Source organism: Sinohyriopsis cumingii, chromosome 18, assembly GCF_028554795.1.
Source record: "Sinohyriopsis cumingii isolate HCF-2022 chromosome 18, ASM2855479v2, whole genome shotgun sequence".
Classification (NCBI taxonomy): domain Eukaryota; kingdom Metazoa; phylum Mollusca; class Bivalvia; order Unionida; family Unionidae; genus Sinohyriopsis; species Sinohyriopsis cumingii.
The window spans coordinates 24,165,555-24,178,547 of NC_142978.1; positions in this window are offsets into that span (position 1 = coordinate 24,165,555).

Below are 12,993 nucleotides of genomic sequence, written 5' to 3' on the forward strand. Positions count from 1 at the left end.
ATCACCTGAATGAAATAATTTGAATAAATAAATTCCATTCCAAACCAATTATTGGACAAACAATAATGTAACTGATTCTATACATATCTTACACCACGAGTAAATAATTTTCCAGTAAATAAGACTATACAAAAACTAAGACATCAAAAAAAAGCCAGGATATAGACAACTTTTAAGAAAAATCTTAGTCATAATTAGAAAGTTTGTTATTATAATTGTAATGAAGAGCATCATGGACACAACACCACTGATTCAGGCCAACATAATAATACTAATAGCTTAGCTATATTCATAGAGAAATTGTTTACAATGTATTAGTTGTTTACAGAACTAAAAACTCAAAGTTTCAAAGCAGGTAGAAAATGAACTTAATATTTTGGACAAGATCAAATCAAAATACAAAAATTCATATATATATATATAATGCAAAGCAGTTCAATTAATGTCCTCGTCGTAGATCTCAGTGAATTAAGTCTTTCGGGATTAGCCACACAAGGCATACAATAACCAATGGATATGGTACTGAATGGAGGATGTCCAAAAATATAAACAATGTTATGATAACTATGAAATAAAACACAGAAAACAAATCAGCTTATTTTCACTGTTCCCACTGTCTACATCACTTAACAAGTAACATTAAGGTTAGCAATGAAAAGTCTTCCTTAATAAACATCCTTTAAAATTGGTCAACTGATTTAATTAATTAATAAATAGTAATCACTAATAAATTAATTAAGAAATAAATGAGATTAAAACTTCGGTACTCAGAACAAACAAAAAAACGAGATTAGATGTTTGTGATCTTAGTTTTGATTTTGTTTTCGTTTGTAATGCATCTGTTCAACCTTAGATTATGAAAAATGATCTGAATAAAAGTTTCAAACGTTTCGCAACAAGACAGGGACACATGCAGTAGCCATTAATTATATCAGAAACTTTTCAGTGCAGAATAAAGATTAAAACTACATCTCTTTACAAATTTATTTACTCCTTGAACCTGCTAAACAGCTCAATTATGTTAGAAAGTCCAGCAAAATTATCACATTTCGTATCGTCATATTACACTTAAAATTTTGTCTCGAGAATAACTTTAAAGCTTGAAGCCTCAGACGCATCATTAAATCACTAATAAATTAATTAAGCATTTATTAAAGCTATGGATCTCATTGCTATTACCAATCAAGATGAAAAGCACTGCTGCAACAATTGGCAGGAAAATGGAATTCCTAGAAAATTTACAAATAAACATTAGCTAATAATTTTAGCGTTTAGGACTAACTGATACAAACTTGATCATTCCGGCCCTGCCTTAATAAATCAGAATACTAAATCAGAATTGTAAAACCAAGGCAAATAATTTACAAAGTTCAGTGTTTTCTACGGAAGTGCAAGGGGAAGTAGAAGACTTTAATACATATTTGATCAGACCTAAGTTTCTAACTTGTGTTTTTTGTGGGGTTTTTGTGTTTTTTTTTTTCTTCTTTTTTTTAACAATTTGTGATAAACATTCAGACACGATAATATTGATATTAGGAGAGACTGGTCTATTTTCAAGTGGATTTTCCTTTAAAAATAACTTTTGAAGATGAATTTAAGACTGTCAACCAAACCGAAATGCACTCTACTGATCTTCAAGAAAGCCTTGCAATAGTTAGACACTTCGTTAGGTTAAAGAGTTTAACTAGCCCATTTTCTTAAATTGCAAGGTTCAAAGTCCCGGTTCAGATAAAAAATAATATTCACGACCCTAACGAACGTGGTGCGCCACGTTGTATACCAAAGTAAAGAAGGAAATTAAACAGAGTGATAGAAATACGAATGCAATTTCATAAGAATAAGACACAGACAGACAGGTGAAAGACCACTGGTTAATTGGATAATTGAGTGAATCTAAGAATAAATAAATAAGAAATAACCCGTGGAAACCGGTGTAGAGATAAGGACACGATACAGAGACTGTCCACGCTAGAAAATATGCAGCAAGTTCCGCTTGCAGTATGGATTAGTGAATTCGTGAACTCGATTCTCCATCCGGCAATTTAGAATTACTACTTTAATATTTCGATCATTGATGCATATAATTCACTTTCAGAAACACTTCATAATTTCCTTTTATTTTAAATTAAAAGCATTGATGCAGTTTCTAACTGGCTCGACATCTCGGATATATCTAATAGATACGTATGTTTTGTCTTTTATTTTGTGAGAAATCCTGAAAACGAGGTAGATGCTTTTCAATATACTATCACAGTAGATGACAGACATATAGAAAGACACTAAAAGATAGAGGTAATAAAGTCTACAAGAACGAGAGACGGCAGGTAGTTAGAAAAGAAAAAGTTAAACAGATAAATATACGTCAAGAAACACAGCAGTAAATTATACGATAGTAGCTACATATTAATTATAATTTGTAACACAATTTTTGTTCCTGGGTAGTAAGTGTTATTTCGTAATTGCTTATGCCTAAAAAGTATAGAAAATGGCAATTATTCCCCACAAACTTTGCTTTTGTGACCAGGACAGTGATATTTTGAAAGGTATCATAAACTCAGAAGAAAGCAACATATAAATCAAAAATTAATATGTATGTATGCTAAAGTAATACACAAATGACCACAGAAGATTTAGAAGTGAATCGTTTTTCGAGATATACGATTATACTGTAAATCACTTTAACAAATCAGCCCCAAATGTAGTCTCCCATCATGTTTTCGTTATACTGTCCTTGGTAGCGGCGTTCAAAGTATAGTATATCCTGGTGGAAGCGCACGCCTAGCTCCTCCGAGTACGCTCTCATGTTCTCCTTGAATTTATCAAGATGAACATCAAGTATATGGACTTTGAACGTCATCCTGCAGAAGATTGTGCCGTATTTCTACACCCGAGTCTTTACCAGCTCCACATAGTTTTCGGCCTTTTGACTGCCTAGGAAGCCCTGAACCACTGCGAGAAAGCTGTTCCAAGCCGCTTTCTCCTTACTAGTGAGCTTCTTGTAGAATTTATTGCACTCCGGGATCTTCTATATCAGTGGTCTGACAATGAATCGGGCTTTGACCTTTGCCTCAGACAGCTTAGGGAAGAAGTCTTGAAGGTACTTGAAGGCTGTTGACTCCTTATCTAAAGCTCTGACAAATTGTTTCATAAGGCCCAATTTGATGTGCAGTGGTGGTATTCAGCACCTTCCGTGGGTACAGTCAGTGGCTCCCACTTGACGCAGTTCCTCCCCACAGAGAACTCGGTCCACCGTGGCCAGTCCCACTTGTGGTAGTGCGCCTTGGTGTCCGTGCTATTCCCAAGGCAAATATAGCAGGGAAACTTGGTAAACCTGCCTTGGAGACCCACCAGAAATGCCACCATTTTGAACTCTCCGGTGACCTACCATCTGTGCTCTTAATACTTCCGGGCGTCCAGCAAGGTCTTGATGCTGTGTTAATCCTCTTTGAGGTGCACAGAGTGAGCCAGGAGAAGAGATGGGTACTTGTTCCCATTATGGAGCAGCATGGTTTTGAGGTTCCTGGATGTGCTGTCATTGAAGAGACGCCACTAATTCTGGTTACAGGCGATTCTGATGGCCTCGAACAGACTGGTCACATTGTGCCAGAAGCAGAGCCCAACTTTACGTGTGAAAAAGCTGGAAAAAGCTTGGTGACGCTACCTCTGATCTGCAACTTGCACACTTTCATCCAACAAATTCCAATGCTTGAGCCTAGACGTCAAAAGCAAATAAAGGGCTAGGTGAGACCAAGATCAATGATCAAGTCTTTTTGTTTGGGATAGTATTGACTTCTCTCCTCAGTTCCACCTCTGAAATTGTCATCTGGATCTACAACGTCTTTCTCGCTTTCTGACTTGCTTATCTCTTCTAAAGACGGCTCCTCTCTCTCTCCGGAGGAATGGGTAAAGGGAGCTCAGGGCAGTGTGACACCGGAGAGATAGACGAAAGAAGGTCCAAATACGTGATAGCAGGTGCATTCTTGCCAGTCCGACATTTGGAAGGGTCCACCATGCAGAAGCAGCAGTTGCTTGAGTGGTCAGTGGGTTCCTGCCAAATTCTCGGGATATCGATCTTCATGGCTCTCTTGTCATCTCTTACCATCCTACAAATTACTTTTATTTCACCCATGACTAATGTGTAAGAGATTGTCGCAATAAATTTCATATTGTAAAGCTTTAAAAAATTTATTAAATTTTATAACATAAAATTCCGAGCAACAATTGTCCATCTTACTTTCCATATTTTTTTTTTTTTGCAGTGTTCGTATGTTAAATGAGGTGCCCAGGGTTTGTATTGATCCCCGACAGACACGCTGAAATATGCCTTATAGGCCTCTCGCATCTTAGCAGATGCTGCCACGGAGTACGTTTTCGCTCTTGTCTTGATAAAATGGTCGCATGCATAGCAAAATGCGTCTGCCGGATGCTTGCAGCCTTTTGATGTCATCTCAGAAAAATGCAGATATGTATCCACTTTGGCATCTGGAAATAAACTGAACTGGTGGGTTTAAGGCCCTTGTATTATACTACTATTAATATTACTGTAAAGTTCTAGATAGTTTCAGAAGTTACTCCAAGTTTACTCAGCACTGAATCTATCTGGAATGTTCTGGAAAAAAGGTAAATTTCAAAATATCATTCTCCTGGTCACAAAACGAATGTCTGCGGGGAATAATAGCCATTTTCTATACTTTAGAGGCATAAGCAATTAGAAACTAACACTTACTAACCAGGAACCAAAAAAAAAAAATGTTACACGGTGTTGCTGTCATATTAAGAGTTTAGAAAACTACTCTGGGGTCTAAAGGAAATGTCCCAGTCTGGATGTTCTAGGTTCTTGCAGTGATTATTTGTTGATTATGGGGATTCGATAATTGGAAGATATTTGTCAGCATGAGTTATAAGTCAATTTCTGGGAGTAGACGCCTCAATGCGTAATATACAGAGATTATATGACAGAATGGATTAGTTTCGTAAAATGGAACATCTCAAATATTGTAGCATAGGTAATCATTTGGATCGTGTTTATATTACATTGAAAGCGTGAAATAAATAGAGCTTCGTAATGTGTTGTCATTTGTTGATTTGAGAAATATTTATACATGTGTATAACTGCTTGAGGAAGAACCCAGGAAAACCTTGTTAGGAACCTGCATGATCGGGGTCTAATTGCTACTATCCATGTTGCATTGTTTGTTAATTTTTTTTATTTTACTATTTATGTTATTACAGGCTATGGATAATTATATTTTGGATTTGACCTTGCCTGAAATCTAGTTCATTTTGTCCCTAACCTGAAACATTACTTCTTTAATTTCCGTGAACAATCTCCCATATACCTAATTACAAGACTGACGATGATTATTTCTTTATGAGCCTGAGATAGGAGTATGAACTTTGAACACAGCCGATCACAACAGGCTTTACTTGGGAAGTTCAGATTTCGATTGGCTGAAAACAAATCTCTACCTCAAACTTAAAACTAAGATCTTCAATGCAGAATAGTCTGACCTTTCTTAGAGATTTCCGTATTTGTCTTTCCTTCTTGTTTATTATTTACAGCCAGTGTTACAGCAACTATGATGTATTCAGCAAAGCTGGGATCGAATAAGTAAGCTGCCTGCAATGCTCATGTCAGCACAAAAAGAGGTATACGGAACGTGCTTGTTGATGTCATTTACAAAGGATAAAATGAATATGAATGAAAATGTTGTAAAATTGTTCATATTTAAAGCTGTACGTTTGTATTGTGCAAAAACAAAGTAAACAATTTGTTTTTAAATCCTTTGAAAATGGTCAAAGTTATTATTCGAAGTCATTGACAAATTTACGGGCAAAGAAAAGCTGGTTTCATATTGTATAATATCACCAAGAATTTCCGTCCGGGGTCGGAATATCACACCTGAAATATGAAGGAAGAGTCTTTTGTATTAACGTGCAAATTGCTTGCGAAAATACTTTATAGGAAGTCATTAATCTTAAAAATCAGTAAAATATTTTGGTAATTTTCTCATGGACCAAAGATGAATAAGATTTTATTTATCTTGATCGTTTTAGTACAGTACTATTTAAATATTTGAACATGTGCACTTCTGCATTTTATTTCCGCCATTTTCCGTCGACTTCCTATGCACTTTAATTCACCCTTCCGAAAAAATTTTGAGGTGGATTTTGGTAGAAAAGCCTTGGGGTGTTTCGATTAGTGTGGCTAACATTCCCATCATAGCTATTTCTCGTGAGGAATTGAAAACAGGAATAAAAAATGATGAGTAAGGATAGCTTGTAAACCAACGCCATCTAGCACGATATCGTCGTTTTAAATGTAACGAAATGGAAGAGGACATCCGATGAGAGATCTCGACAGTCGACATGTTTGTTTAAAGTCTGCGTTGTTGTGCGCTCAAGCAACACGTTTTTCAGAACATGTGCATAAAGGGAGAAGCACACACGCACATATATTTCAATTATATTTCAATTTAATTGTTTTCAGTTTTAAATATTTTTTTAATTTTTTATTACATGCTATTGTAATATAACTTCATTCACTAGAGATGATACTTTTTCCAGAAAAAAATTTGACCTTGACTTTGTTTTATAAACAAGCAAGTGTTGATCTAAATCCTGACTTTGATTCAACATTAGTAGCAACCACGTAAATAAGTTCAATTTTTATTTTTAAATGATTGGTTGTTGTCAAGGTCATGATGGGACTACCTTTTTAAGATGCAAACAATTATTTATTTGTTATTTCTTAGAGTAAATTGATTGTTTTTTGTCAGGGCGTACGTGATTTTTAACAAGTACCTAATTTATACGGGGTTCTGGAACATGATCGCGTGACCCCCTTTTTGCGTTTTAGAAGACGAAATAACCTGTGTTTTGGAGAGTTATTCTCAGTAGAGGCTGGGCTTTTTCATACACTGGAAGTTGTATGTTGTGCTGTTTTGAGTTATTTAAAATTACTTGGATTCAAAAGGATTAATTCTTTTTTCCTGGAAAATACGTGTGCTCCTATGAAATTGTTGAATAAGGACAGCTTTTATAAAAATGTATTCAGCTTTCCAAAACCGGAGTGATAATTCTTGTTTCTACAAGGAACTGTAGACTTTGATACTACAGATTACAGCATATGTCATCGTTTTCCATCTTGGATTCTTCGTCGGGACTCGAACTTGAAATCATTAGAACATTTTGTTATTAGGACTTCAAAAATTTTATTCGTGGATTATTGTTCGATTATTTTTGGATTTGATTCTTAAAACCGTAAGTTCATATTTTTTCAATTTTATAGAATTTTTCCAGGGAAATAAATTATTCTTTTTTCTTAAAGCTTGTTGTTATCACTCTTTCTTGTGTTACTGTTTATTCAACGAGCCTAAACACGTAACAATATATATAATCGTTCAGGTATCGTTGTAATCGTTAGGACAATTGTCATTTTTCCTAACAGAATTGACACAAGTGAAGTAAACATGCTGATTTAAGTTTAGTCATCGTGACGTACTTTCATGATACTGAATATTTAGGACACGATTTTATCGTCTACATACAAATTTTAAGGCTACTTGTTTAATATTATACCTGGTTGCTCGTGATATATTCTGAACCTGAAGTGAATAACGCCCATTTATTCGATAATTGCAAAACAGTTTCACTGAAGAGCTAATTGAGGCGATCTCCGTACTCAGACTCAGTTAATTGATATGCTATACCTTGAAATCTCTGACCAATAATTGGCTAGTAAAGTCTCTCTCTCTCTCTCTCTCTCTCTCTCTCTCTCATCTTTATCCAGATTGATGAGTAAAATCGTTTCGGTTCATACTAAATGGGATTTTATCTTAAGCGAGATCGGACGAAGTGGATATGGCTATTTTTCCCTCTGTGCCTCTCTCTCTTTATATATATATATATATATATATATATATATATATATATATATATATATATATATATATATATATATATAGAGAGAGAGAGAGAGAGAGAGAGAGAGAGAGAGAGAGAGAGAAACAAAGACAGTGACAGTCACAGAAAAGGAGAGAGAGAGAGAAAGTGAGAGAGAGAGGGTTGCAGTGTGTCTTCAGATTAAATCTTCACTTGACACAAATGTTGTAACTTCAGTATTCATTTAGAGCTATATTGACACATACAGACGTATTTAAGTGGATATTTACATACATGCATATATAGATTTATTTTGCACTGTAGATTGTACGTGTATATTTATTGTTTCAATATCAAGTATCATTTTGCGCAATGAACAATTATGACTTTGACACAAGCTTTTACGCACGTGAAATGCTGATATAAAATGTTGTCCCTGTTGCGTATAAATACACTTATAAAAAAAAAATTGCTCTCTAGCTTGAATACGTTATCTCATCAAACATCTCATGAATTTCCTTATGCTAGGATCCCATACCTCCCATGACTTTCCCACACAAGAGTAAATAGTTTTACTTAAGATCTTATTATCAGTCTGTGTGTGAATGTAAAAGAAAGCAACAAAAAGTGTAAGCGAAACGAGTATGGATAAGATCGGTAGGTAGTACGATTATAAAATGTTGAATAGAAGAAGGAAATGGAGAGAATGCCAACATTGTTTGAAATGGAGGTAAGTACAGGTGAGCCTAACAGTGTTGTAAATGGAGGTAAGTACAGGTGAGCCTAACAGTGTTGTTATATATAATGTGAATGAGAAAGGGTGAACATTAACTCACACTCTACGATATAAGCTCTTCGAAAAGAAGGGAGATGGAGTGACGACAATGTTCACATCTCATGTGATTTATAGGAACTAAATAAAGCTACATTTTCATGCTTGCAAACATGAATGATGTCGCACGTTTTGTTTAACGCTGGCCACTTTCGTGACTTTGTATTGAAAGCAAATCACATTTAACACCATACCTTTATGATGCACCTACATTGCATACCAAAGTTATTTTCTGATAAATATTATACAAATGATTGAAATTGAATATTGAATGACGCAGCATAGTAATGAAGCTGTGAGGCTTTAATATTCTTAAAAATACATATGCGATAACATGCGTCGCTACTGCAGCGCAAGTAGGATAAGATGATTCATTTTATTTACAATCGAGGTGAGTAAACAATTAACATATTTGTCATGTATTACATGATACAAAAATATCTTGGTAATTATGCTGGAGGACAATGCTAGTCAATTGAAGAAAGAAATGAAAATTAACACAGAGAAAAAGAAAAGAAAAAACCTACAACAAGGCCAAGTTGCTGAGCAATGACCTGTCATTGCGTTTAAAATTATATTATACCAATGTAGAATATCCAATAAACCCTTGAATGGGGCCAGGATCACATGCACGCATTTTATATGTACATATCAAAGAGAATGATCCATGATCTTACAAAGTAAAAATTTTAATATACAGTGATTCGAGAACAACCGAGAATAACGTACGTGGAAATGTTGGTTAAAAATATATTATAAGACTGTGACTAAATTCGCAACGTTCCAGTCAGGAAAATCAAAATAAAAAATCAAGGAAAAGAAGATATTGAAACATTTGTCAGATTATTAAAGGACGATGAGATCTTAAGAAAAATCCCAGGGAGATACAAAGGGCTGTTCAGCATTTCAGAGCAGAAGCTATCATAAGGAACACAGATATGTTCACATCCCACATAAAAAGTTATGTAACAATTATAGGAAATACATATGTCAGTTTATGTTGTGATGTATTAAGACGTGTATGTATGAATGTATGTATGTATGTATGTATGTATCTGGTGTTCGGGGTGCTCTGGGAGGGGTAGTACCTCTGTTGGGAGGGACTTCGTGCTCCTTCGGGAGTAGCTCGTCCACCTTTGGTCCACACCAGGCGCTCAGCTCTCACCTGTGGCTCCAAGCAGCTGTAGCATAGCATGTGCAGCGGTTACACCACGGCAACAGCTTCGACTGCCCGGCTAAACCAGGTTGAGGGTAGCCGACGGGCCTCAAACCCTCTGTGACTTAGGAGCTTGTCTATCCTTGCATGCAAAGCCAGCTTCGACAGATTGGGCGGAAGAGATCAACGGAGTGATCCAATGGCCACGAAGGCGAATCTGCAAACACTTTGTGGAGAGCGTAGAGTATAACAAGGCACGGAAGACGTCATGGTCATCCAATGCAACCGAAGTAGTCCCCAGCCGTGACGAATCTTCTTACCACTGAGTTCCAACTACCAAGTCCGAGAGAGTGAGACTGTCTTTGTGTAAAGGCTGTTTCACTTTAATCTCCTTCACGCACAGGTTATGTTGTGCACCTATCATTCATCCTCATCATCACACTCGTTTCTTACCTGTACCTACCAAAGTTCTACGACGATGGGCGACTGGCGATGCAATAGGTGGAGATGACCACTGTGAGTTGTAGTCAGAGACCTGTACATAGACGGCCCTTGGACAGGTGGTCGCTCTGCTCTGTACACAAGGCAGCAGAACAGTTCGGCAGTATCCAGAGTGACTGGGCAGACCTTTTCAGGACAGCGCTGCTCACCCTGGATAGAGAGGGGCCTAGAAAAGGTGGCCTAAAATAGCCTGCCCGTCGATATCATCTCGGAACAACAACCGGCCATTTGACAAATAAAACAAGATTTACATTACTTGGAAATATCATTTTTAATTTCCGTTCAACAAGAACGATGGAAAATCTCGTGATAAGTCTTAACAATTCTTAAATCACCAAACAAATTTCGTGGGCTAAAATAAAGATTTTCCTATTTAAACGACTTAGAAACTATAATTTATCTCACGCACCACTTATCGCCAGCGGTACCTCAGGTGGTCTCCATTTCTCATAATTACCCCCATTTTCCACAAAATAGCTCTCTGAAACAAAAACTAGATCTCAGGATATTGTTCTTGTTCTGCCCTGATGGACCTTCTTGTATCATCATGATTAGATTGCAGAGAATGCATAGTAAAAAGAAGATCATGTGATCAATATCTCTCTCTTGGGACCGGAAAACGTATTTTCCATTACCCTTTTTTGTGATAAGCTGGTTGTGTTACGTTTGATTAATAGCAGTGAAAAGCCGTTAGAATTTAGCAATATTTGTGCAAAAGTTAAGAATGATAATTGACATGCATTTCTAGCGGAAATGTGTTTTATATCAAGATCATAACACAAATGACGAGTTAGGTTATACTTGTAAGATTAGCCGCTGAAAATAACGATAACAAACATTTAAACTTTAAAATAATAATAATAATAATAATAATAACTATTATTATTATTAGTAGTAGTAGTAGTAGTAGTAGTAGTATTTTATTATTATTATTATTATTATTATTAATTAATTAATTAATTAATTAATTAATTCTCCAAAGACACAGTGACAGATATATCTGAGTTTGTCACACAAAAAAGAAATTTAAACATTCGAATGTAATTATAAGACTTTATTTTTCTTATGGTATCACTACACTAATCGTGACACCATGTTCTTATTGCATACTGTTTTATATTTCTCTTTCTTTCGTCTTTAAACTTACGAGTCATCGAAATGTGTTACTTGCATTCAGATGAAAACAGTTTTTAAACCTATAAATACAATTTTTTTAAATTATTGCTGTTCCGGAAAGGTTTGTTGCTCTAAAACTTCCAATTATTTCAATCGACAACAAAGGTTTGCAGAAATAGTAACCTAACCGATGCTGATATTTTAATATGTTCTGTCCATTTGTGTGCATACTATAAAGTGGGATAGTCCTGGTACCTTTTTACCTTATTGCTAATGCAGTGACATTCATCAACAGTGAACTATATAAGGAACTTAACTGACATAAAGATACCATTAAAACATGTATGAGGTGAATTGTTGCTCCAATACGTATTCATCGAAAAGGCTTGCTCTTTTCCTTCACATTATCCTGAGATTTTATAAATGAATTATTGTTCAGCCAAAAATAAAGTCTTCTCAGATCTAAAATACAAATATAAGATCAAAAGAATACATTAAGTGGCATATGTGGCCTTGAATCACATATGATGGCGTTGAAATCCTGACCTTTCTCTGTAGGCAAATATTTGATTTCCGCATATTATCCTGAAATAATTCACAACAACGCCTGCACATTATTCCAAGCGTTTACAAGCCATTAGCAAAATTTACTCCCAAGAAATCAATACCTGATGTAAGATTTCTGCCCTAAATTTAAACTATACAGCATATATATATATATATATATATATATATATATATATATATATATATATATATATATATATATATATAGAACAGTGTACAAAGTTAGGTATGTGTGTATGGTGTATGTAAGTATGCATGTGTTGTTTTACTCTATGGATGGAATTTTGAATAAATGGATATGTTACTACTGAAATTACAACATTCGTCTGGAGGAAATAGAGTGGTGATTTACGTTTGAGTGCAGATGTATCCTCACTTATTGAGAGCCATATTATACTTCAGATTCTTTGAAACGTACCGAATGACTACATACGATGTTCAAACTGCCAAATATAGTATGTTTTTTATTAAACGAAGTAGTAATTGAGCTCCCTCTGTGAAGCCTCAGACTGTTTATCTCATCTTGGTACCTTACATTTAAGTTTAAATTAGTCGTGATGAACTCAAAGTAATTTACAAATATTGCGATGATTTTCATAATTTTTTAACCCATTCACTAGAGCGTGATTAAAATTAACTTAATTATTTAAAATTACAATTTAAAAATTACTTATTAAATAGCATTACTATACTGGTACTAATTGCTCAGGACAAGCATAATTAGAAAGTTCATAATGTGCGTATACTTCATCAACTCTATAAATTATTGTCAAACAGCGCCGTTTCGTATAGCATTCAGCTTTATTTCACCCAGATAGACGGGTAAGTAATCAAGGAGAAAACTTTCGTCAACAAACATCATTCTTGGCAGTGTATTAGTATCAATCCAGGGTTTTAAGCAATTTAAAACTGATGGCGCCTTTTTTTGCTATACCTT